The following is a 10,925-nucleotide window of genomic DNA, read 5'->3' on the forward strand; positions in this document are numbered from 1 at the left end:
TAAGAAAACAATACATCTTCACACATTTTCTTAAGCAAATATTGCAACAATGATCCTTTTCAGACGAACGGCGGATATATCCGCCATATTTATTATTTACAAAAAAAAATCCTCTAAGATAATATTGAAAATATCATTTCGTTTTTCATCATTTACAAAATATGTTTATATACTTGTTTTAATCTATCATTTTTTCTTTACATAATTCAATATGTTTTCAAGATTATAAACGAATTAATTACAAAACACCTTTAATTCTGTTTTCTACAACAACAAAAACTTTTTGTTCTTTGTTTTTTAATTATTGCGACTTCGTATTTTTGTGTGTTGCGGTAAGAAAAGCTGAATAATGCCTCTCTTTCGTCTCCAATTATGAAATCGCCGTGAACTTTCCGCCTCGCTAATTACAACAATTGCGTAACAGAGCGACGAACGCCAGACGTGCACTCCCCGAGTCCGTTCAATTAGCGTCGCCGTTTTACATAATGCGCTCATCGGAGTCAGAAAATTTTTGGCGTCTCTTCTGCATAATATTATGTCGTATTATTCATACATATATATTTTTTTCAGTTTTTAGTTGTCTTTAGTTGTTGTTTTCGGTTGAAAACGCAATTGGTCGTCACTTAAATTTAAGCACCGTAAAATTATCATAAAGATTTATATAATGGAGAAGCAGCAAACCTTTAATAACGATCATGATCATGGTTATTATTTAAGGTAAATCGCTGTTAACATTATCGAATTTATAAAAATGTACACAGCACAACAACAAAAATTTCATCCTGCAATTATTTATCAACAGTATTTTGTAATTATCTATAGAAATTGACTATAAACAAATAAATATAATAAATTAAAACTTTTACTCTTTTTTTTCACTATTTTATAATAATTATATTGAAATATAATACATTTATTGATAAAATTGTACATGAAATTAATTCAAAGTTTTATATAAAAGTGTTTAAAAATATGCGAATTTAACACTTTACAACTATGATTACTTGGCAAATTACGTAATGTTTGTTTCGTAAGTTGATTAAACTGTTTTTGTTGCTTGAATTCGTGTTGTTTGGAGTAGAACTAGTGTCGTGTGGTTCTGCGAAATTAGAGATGCAAGTCGCATAGTTGGTAGTAGTTTTGGAGGGATGGAATTGCTGCCGCACCATTTGGTCCTCGAGAGCAGTGAAGATAAGTCGGCTGCAGAGTATAATTAATATTATATATCTTCAGCTTGAAGCTTTCTCCCGAGCATTCGCCATATATCTGGAGGCAATCCAATTTTCTCCCTATCTCGCCGCTTGTCAACGGAAATCTATGTACTGCACGTTGCAGCCGAATTGCCGACGACACAAAATAAAGCCATTGTTAGCGCCCCGATGAAAGCTTAAAGTTTATTAAAGGGATGAAAGAGCAAAATCAATAACTGAAGCGTTTCAACAATCACTTCAACTGGAAATTAATTCATGCACTTATTCACAATATCTTCGGTCATCCAGAATGAATTTCGGATGCATTGCAGCGTGAAGGATTTTTTTGTTGTTTGTAATCTAATTGCACGTATTGTGAGTCTGCACATCGGCTGCAGCATCCCGTTGTTGCATTGTGCAGAAAACTTCTCGAATCCGCCAACCGAAAACAATAAACGATATGTGTGTGTGTTCCAATAAACGTGTTCGACGAGAAACTTCTTCTTTCTTGCTCAAGAGTTTCTCGAAACATCGGGATTTCTAGTCGAATGCGGCAGTCCGACCTTTCCTCATCTTGCAGCAGTGTTATGTTGTTTCATTCCATCAATATTTTAAATTATTTTTCATTCATTACTTTATTAGATATTGAACAAAAAATATCAAACGTTTTTATTAAATTTCATTAAATTTAGTAACAATAAATGCAGTTATATTATGTAATTGAAGTCATTTGGAAAATATAGTTATTTTCATGAATTGTAACAAAACTTTCTGAAATTTACAAGCAAAATTATGAAATTGATGCTGTAAGTTCAGTATGGAAGTTTCATTTAAAAAAATACTTAAGTAAATTATATACATGAATAACTTGTATATAATATACTAAATAAGATAATGTATGATAACTATTTAGTTATGTACATATTTTTTTTAACATAAATGTTTACAAATTGTTATATAAATATATGCGTTGATCTTTGTGATTTGTGAGAAATTGGAATATGCGGTCCTTTGTCAACAAGTAGAGAGACGGCTGTGTGGGATGATCAAAGCCCCAAAGTCTTGGAAGGCATGTGCCAAGTGACGAGTTTCAACATATTATTTTCAGAAAAATTATGAAAAACATCCTTCATAATGGTTTGTGCAAACACATCTGAAGAGTTTACCGAGTCATTAGCACATCCGGAAGCGACGCTTCGCGGAATTCATCTGCGAATAGTAAAAGATGACCGTTGTATTGTCGATGTAGGATTGATTCGAATTGAATAGGAATGCACGTGTTCAGTTCTCGCCTCGTGTCATCCGTGACCATCACGAAATTCGATTCGACGTGGGTGCAAACCCATTATCTTTAATAGGATTAAAGGAGTCCGAAGCGCCGCATTCCGTTACATCATCATCCCACCTATTAATATTACCATTAACATTGATTTATTCTAGAAAACAGTATTGTAACAACATCTAATTAAAATCTATGTAAATGCTACCATAACAAACGCATATGTCAAACAATAAACGTACCAATAACATCAATGTTTTCGTTAACACCATTTCCAATTTACCAAAATACGCAAGTGTTAGCATTTTTCCAGAAGTTTTCCATAAATGTATACGTGCTTTCTCTCGTAACGGGAATGGATTCAATTTTAATGGCGCGTTCCGTTTTATTTATTCATTGGGAAATTCGCGTTCGCGCCGTAAAAAGGCTTTTAATTCCGATGGAAAATGCCCGATACATGTATTTTACATTTTCCACGTCACATTTTCCATTTTATTTGCGCGAACGTCCCGGGGATTAATTCCATTGAAAATATAAAATGAAAATTTCGAACAAAAGTATATAACAAAAAAAAAATGTGTATACCGCAACGAGTTGATGCATTTTTGTGCACGTTTATTGGAATACTTTGTTTGTTTGTTGGGAAAATGTAATGAAATATTGACTTTATTGCGAGTTCACAATATTTGCGAATGCGATATTAATTTGGATGCATACATTTTTTTTTTACTTTATTTTAATATTTCAATCAGATTTATAAATTTTATTAAACAATTATTCGTTATTGATTTATATAGAATTGACATGCAAATTGTAATATAGTTAATTAAATGTTAAAATTTATTGATTCAATTATGAAAACTGAATAATTTGATGTAATTAATGAGATTAAGTAAATTTCAGATTAAATTATTTTATAATCCTGCATCCTTAATACGTATGACATACGTCATAAATGAAAGGCTAGAAGTACCAACTGTTATAGGATTGTCCTGCATCCTTAATACGCATGAGATATGTCAAAAATGACAACTATGTATACAAACTACTATAGGTAATCATGGTGATTGTTAATTATTAATTTAGTATAGATTTTTTGTTATTGTCCTGCATCCTTAATACGTATGACACACGTCATAAATGACAGCTAGATGTACCAACTGTTATAGGATTGTCCAGCATCCTTAATACGCATGACATAAGTCAAAAATGACAACTATGTATACAAACTACTATAGGTTATCATAGTGATTGTTAACTATTAATTTAGTATAGATTTTTTGTTATTGTCCTGCATCCTTAATACGTATGACATACCTCATAATTGACAGCTAGAAGTGCCAACTGTTATAGGATTGTCCTGCATCCTTAATACGCATGAGATAAGTCAAAAATGACAACTATGTATACAAACTACTATAGGTTATTATGGTGATTGTTAATTTTAAATTTAGTATAGATTTTTTGTTATTGTCCTGCATCCTTAATACGTCTGACATACATCATAAATGACAGCTAGAAGTACCAACTGTTATAGGATTGTCCTGCATCCTTAATAGGCATGAGATAAGTCAGAAATGACAACTATGTATACAAATTACTATAGGTTATCATGAGGATTGTCAATTTTAAATTTAGTATAGATTTTTTGTTATTGTCCTGCAACCTTAATACGTATGACATAAATCATAAATGACAGCTAAAAGTACCAACTGTTATAGGATTGACCTGCATCCTTAATACGCATGACATAAGTAAAAAATGACAGTTATGTGTATCAACTATTATTGGTAATCATGTTAATCCTAAATTGAGTACAGATTTTTTTTTATTGTCCTGCATCCTTAACACTTTAAGCGGCTTGATGTATTGTATGTACTGACTCCCCCGGTGGTCACGTTTTTTGTTGCAAGCGTATTTATTTATGCGAATATATTCGTCATACAATAAACCATGACGAATATATACGACATAATCACGTAAAGTGATAAAACGCTTGACATAAGTCATAAATGACAGTTAGGAGTACCAATTATTATTAGTTATCATGACATATCTGTTGACACATATATACACGAATAAAAACGATCTTTTATAGAACTGTCATATATCTTGGACAACAATAACTCAAATATTTACTATCTTGTAATCTTCTCAGTCCCAAAACCGCAGGGGTACAAGATCTTCTCTTTCGATCTAACACAAAAACTACCAGAAAAAAATCACGCTGAGTACCAGGAAATTTGTACTAGATTCGAATGGAATTCAGTGGTCACTCTTCTCTCATCGTTTCGCGACTTGTTGAACGGTGCGGAATATTTACGGAGGTCGAAAATTTGACCTTAATTTATGGGATGCTGCGTGTGTCTGCAATAGATTTCAATTGGATGTCCGTCCGTCCCCTTCCAAACCGTTCGAAAACATTGTTGCCTCCGCCACTTATGTTACCTTGGAAACGACATCATCGATGATGATAGCAAACGGTTTTCTGGTTGAAAACGAAAATCTAGTCCATCCGATCGAGCACGTCACATCGCGTCGTCCGTTACTTTTCGTCGAATAAAAACAATGCATGTTTCCACATCGTAAATCGTAACATTCTCGCACCGACAAATCTAAATGGCTCGTAATAAACATTATCACCACTCTGGTCGTGTACATTGTTTCATGTTTCTATGCAACGCAGGAATATTTACTACATGTCATACATAATTTTAATGGTATTTGTACTTTGAAAATTTAAAAAAAATAAATAAATTTGTGCGTACGCGTATGGATATGATTTACAATTCATACACGCATTTTAAGTATATAAATGGATTTAAATACAACTAATTTACAATAAAAGCGTATTTTATAGAAATAATTCAGTTCATTAAAGCTAAAATTCAGATGATAATTACAACAATACAAATTGTGCAAATTTTCTTACAAAAAAAAAATCATTTTTTTTAATATATTATAAACTTAATAATTCAAGAGATTTCTTCATTATTTAACTTAAATTCCAACAAAACGTACTTTGCTTCAAAATGATTTAGTTTAAAAAATTAAAATGTGTATTGGCTATAAAAGTAAATTAAAATTGTGTGCATTTTTTCTATAGAATTACGAGTAATGTTCGGTATTTGCTACATAATAAATAAGAGTTAGGATTCGAGTCGTTCATTTCTTTAAAGAGTTCTTCGGGTTTCTTTTCTTTAAGTGCTTTCGTTCAGCGCGTGAAGAATAATAAATAGACGAAGAGCAGACCGAATGAAGAGTGCGCGGCCTCGGCGTTTGCTCCGGAGACAACGCTCAGAATACATATAATGTTCATCAGAAGTACAAACAGTAACCAACTTATGATATATAAATAATAAATGTAATACAGCACAAATTGTTATGATAGTCATATATTTTTTTTTATTCAGCAAACCTTTCAACACTTCTTTCTATTTCATGAGATTTATATATTTTCTCTACAATTTTTTTGGGACGTTAAGAGGTAATTTTTTGTTATCAAACCTTTCAACACTTCTTTCAATAGAATGAATTGACAAAAACATGAGAGATTTTTACATTTTTAAAGAACAATAAATTTTGAACAGAAACAAAAAAAAATGGGGACTCACTCAACGTTTCCATCAAAGTCTTTATATTTACTTATATTTGTACAAAGCGACGTTTCGCATAACGAGTGACGACGAGAAGAGAAGTCTCGGATTGTTACATCATTTTTAAAACTTGTTTACACATATTATGTCTATTTTTGAATATGTTTCACTATACGAGTAAAAATCCGGAATTTTTGGAACGAATTAAACTCGTTAAAAGAGGTTCAACTGTATTCTGTATCGATATATTTGAAGGAATTGTTCATGGTTTATATCAAATCTTTCAACATTTTCAGTAATCTTCTTTTTTCATGAGAATTATTCATATTTGTACATACAATATATTGGTTATATTTATCATTACAAAAATTTGAAGAAATCGTTAACAAATCTTTATGGTTTTATCAAATGTTTCAACATTTTCAGTAGTCTTTATATTTCACGAGAATTATTCATATTAATACATTCTGCATACATTTATAACTTCAAATATTTGAAAAAAATGTTCACAAATCTTACTGTCTTTATTAAATCTTTCAACATTTAAGTATTCTTTATATTTCATGAGAATTATTCAAATCTTTCAACATTTTCAGTAGTCTTTATATTTCACGAAAATTATTCATATTAATACATTTATATCTCCAAATATTTGAAAAAAAATCACAAATCTTAATGTTTCTATCAAATATTTCAACATTTAAGTATTGTCTATATTTCACGAAAATTATTCATATTAATACATTCTGCAAACATTTATAACTTCAAATATTTGAAAAAAATGTTCACAAATCTTACTGTCTTTATTAAATATTTCAACATTTAAGTATTCTTTACATTTGCTGAGAATTATTCAAATCTTTTAACATTTTCAGTTGTCTTTATATTTCATGAGAATCATATTTGTACATACAATATTTTGGTTACATTTATGATTCTACATATTTGAAAAAATCGTTTACAAATCTTAATGTTTTTATCAAATCTTTCAATATTTAAGTATTCTTTATATTTCAAGAGAATTATTCATTAATACCTACAATATTCTGAATATATTTATGGTTTTTATCAAATCTTTCAACATTTTCAATATTTCACGAAAATTATTCATATTAATACATTCTGCATACATTTATAACTCCAAATATTTGAAAAAATCGTTAACAAATCTTAATATTTTTATCAAATCTTTAAACATTTAAGTATTCTTTATAATTTAAGACAATTATTCATATTAATACATATAATATTCTCAATATATTTATGGTTTTTATCAAATCTTTCAACATTTTCAGTAGTCTTTTCCAAGAGAATTATTCATATTACAATATTCTGGATATAAATTTGAGCAATATCATGATTTTTATGATTACCATATCATATATTTCAATAAGAAGTAATTTAAGTTTCTCAATATTTGAATGGATAGATTTTTGATGATTAATAACTAATTTCAAACATTCAATCATTTATAATTGTGTTTAACAACAATCATCAATTTAATATATTTTTTTGATGAAATCCGTTCGATCGTAAGTGAGGAATGGTTTGAAAACGCTTCAACAGATTGCGAACGAAATATGAAAAGAGCTCAGTCATCAGACCCGAAAACATGATTAATGCATTTATTAGCTAACAAATCGGAAAGCAGTCGAGAAATCTAATATGATGATGAATTACAAGCCAATTCTTAATTCAAAGAATTACAATTATAACATGATGCGTGTTAAACGGGAAGGAAATTTCTATTTTTCGTTCGCTTTTTGAATCTCCTTGCATTACGTTTTTGATATGTGTAATGCCGCCTTTTTTTTTCTTGAGAACCTGAAGAGGATTTCAAGTCTGACACACGAAAACCCGCATGAAGTCTCTCACACGGCTTTGACAGACAACCAGTTAAGTGGGAAAAAAATAATAATAAATGTTTGATGCTCTCGAACTAGTTACAATTCTAGTTATGAGGGGAAATAATTCTTTGGAATTATTTACAAACAAGTCGTGTTGTTTTTCAACGCTCACTAATATTTATTGTTTGTAAGTGGATGTTGTTTACTGGCTTCGCATTATGCTTACTTGCATTTAAACCAAAACAAAGCCGGTGATCTCACTAGGCCTTTCTTTCTCATGAGCATGAGTAAACATAGCTGTTGCCGCGATGATTGATCGCCTTGATACGTCGACGATTTATCGTGTAAATATTTAAGATTAAAAAAATATATGATTTCTTCGTTTATTACACTTCTTATCGAAGAAGACGCAGACGAAGCACTATCACTACCATTATCAAAGCAAACTAATCATTTCCTTATTCAAATGACTTCCACAGTTTTTAAACTGGTTTCAGTAAATAAGTGATCTGTTTTTCTTACTACTGTAAAGATTCAAAATATTTTCTTTTTTAAATTATTTCCATAGTTCTAAAACTATTTTAACTAGTAAATAAGACATGTGTTTTATCTACTTCTGTACATATTCAAACTATTGTTTTCTTTAAATAATTTTCATAGTTTTTAAGGAAATATGTAATATTTTGTCTAGTTATTCAAAATATTTAAGTAAGTAAATAAGTGATCTTTTCTTTCCACTTCTAAAGTTATTCAAAATATTTATTTTCTCAATGATTTCCATAGTTTTTAAGTGTTTTAAACTTAAAATAAATCATATTTTTGTCACACTTCTATTGTTATTTACTATTCTATATGATTTCTATAGTTTTTAGACTATTTTAAGCTGTAAAAAAATTAACTTTTCATTTCTATAATTATTCAAAATATTTACTTCTTTAAAAGATTTTCAAAATTTTTAAAACTGTTTTCATCAGAAAATAAGTGTTTTTTTCTCTATTTCTGCTGCTAGTCAAAATATTTTCTTTTCTACATGATTTCCATAGTTTTTTTTAGTAGTAAATAAGACATTTGTTTTATCTACTTCTGTACTTATTCAAACTATTGTTTTCTTTAAATAATTTTCATAGCTTTTAAGAAAATATGTAATATTTCGTCTAGTTATTCAAAATATTTTCTTCTCTAAATGATTTCCAAAGTTTTTTAAACTGTTTTAAACAGTAAATAAGTGATCTTTTCTTTCCACTTTTGAAGTTATTCAAAATATTTATTTTCTCAATGATTTCCATAGTTTTTAAGTGTTTTAAACAATAAATAAATCATATTTTTGTCACGTTTCTGTAGTTATTCAAAATATTTACTTTTCTAAAGGATTTCCATAGTTTTTGGAATAAATATGTGATTTTTTTCTACTTCGAAATTATTCAAAATATTTTCTTCTATAAATAATTTCCATTGTTTTTAAACTATTTTAAGCAGTAAACAAATAATCTTTTATTTCTTCAAAACATTTACTTCTTTAAAAGATTTTCAAAATTTTTAAACTGTTTTCATCAAAAAATAAGGGGTCTTTTTTAAAGGATTTACATAGTTTTTAAACAGTTTTATACAGTAAATAAGTGATCATTTTTTTTGCTCATACTTTTGCAACTATTCAAAACACCTTGCGTTTATAACCGAATCGTGCAAGTGTGTAAGATGTTATCGAGCAACCATTAATCAAGTTCCAGACAACTCACTAGTTCAGCTTTCGTAATACTTTAAGAGTACGTCTATTATTAAAGAACACATTCGTAACACTGACCGAATTATTTATGTAACAACTAACAGCTCTTAAATCTCATAAACATTTCACAAATATAGATTCAGTTACTAATTAATAATTTCTCTTATACAATACTCAATTTCACTCTAACTTTGATATTAATCAACATTTTTTTTAGATTATTTCAGTATTTACATCAAATTGAATAACTTTTTTTTGCAGTCTTTTCCAGTATTCACTTTATATGAAGCTAAGTTTGATAATTTCAAACTAAATCTATTTTTTGTGACTTTTGTAATGTCTACAATTAGAAGTAATCATGATTCAATTCAACAATCAAAATTGTCATTTATTTTGATGGTATTTTCATCAATTGAAACAAAGTTCGAATGAAAAACTCTGTTCAAAATTCTAGTAAATTACAATTGACACACACACGAGTAAATATGCATGTTTGGAATTTTCAATATGTGTCAATTGGAAGAGGATGATTATGCTGCGCTGCTGGCTGTGGTAATTGAATTGGGTTCGAAATGTGCCGGAACTTGCACCAGCATTTCAGACTGGGAATTGCAATTTGATGGAAGGTTTCTATGATCCCTCGGAGGGTTTCAGATTGTTAAGTGGTTCATAGACGGCTGTGTCCCAGACAGTGAAAGTAGCCATTTCGGTAGTCATAGTTACTGCATAATCAAATTTAGTAGGGTCGTTCGGATTATTAATCACAATCTTGTGTCAAAATGAAATCCATTTAATAATTTCACAATTATTCACTGTAAATATTTATAGGTAAGATAGTTTTGGTAATTGAAAGCTATTGTATTCTCATATCAAATTCATAGGTATAGGTAAGAAAAATTCCTAACATTTAGTATTCACTTTAATTTTTGAATAAACATTTCATTATCGAAATGGGATATTTTACTAAATTATATATTGATAAATAATTCATAACAATTGATAAAAATATGATAACAACTTAAAAAATACAACTTTTATCATAGAATATTGACGAATTTAGTAAAAGTAAACTAAATTATTTGAAGAAATATAAGACCTTTACATCATTACAAGAAAATCTTGATTCTAAATAACGAATATATGGGTTATTTAATAAAATAAAACTTAGTTACTTAAAGATCAATACTCAGTATTCCGTACTATATAAGTTATTTGTGATTAAAGTTTATTTATTGTGAGGATTAAATAAATAACTTTTAACGTATTAGGAAAATGCAAGATCAGTTAGAG

At 28.9% G+C, this 10,925-nt stretch overlaps 1 protein-coding gene across 1 annotated transcript in view; it reads right to left on the bottom strand.

Annotated features, from left to right (window-relative positions):
* Positions 1-10,925, bottom strand: part of LOC108560571 (ADP-ribosylation factor-like protein 4A) — a 32,868-nt gene that overhangs the window by 20,989 nt on the left and 954 nt on the right. The window lies entirely within an intron of this gene.

This window comes from Nicrophorus vespilloides, unplaced genomic scaffold (assembly GCF_001412225.1).
Source record: "Nicrophorus vespilloides isolate i.1.1-1 unplaced genomic scaffold, Nicve_v1.0, whole genome shotgun sequence".
In the NCBI taxonomy this organism is placed as follows: domain Eukaryota; kingdom Metazoa; phylum Arthropoda; class Insecta; order Coleoptera; family Silphidae; genus Nicrophorus; species Nicrophorus vespilloides.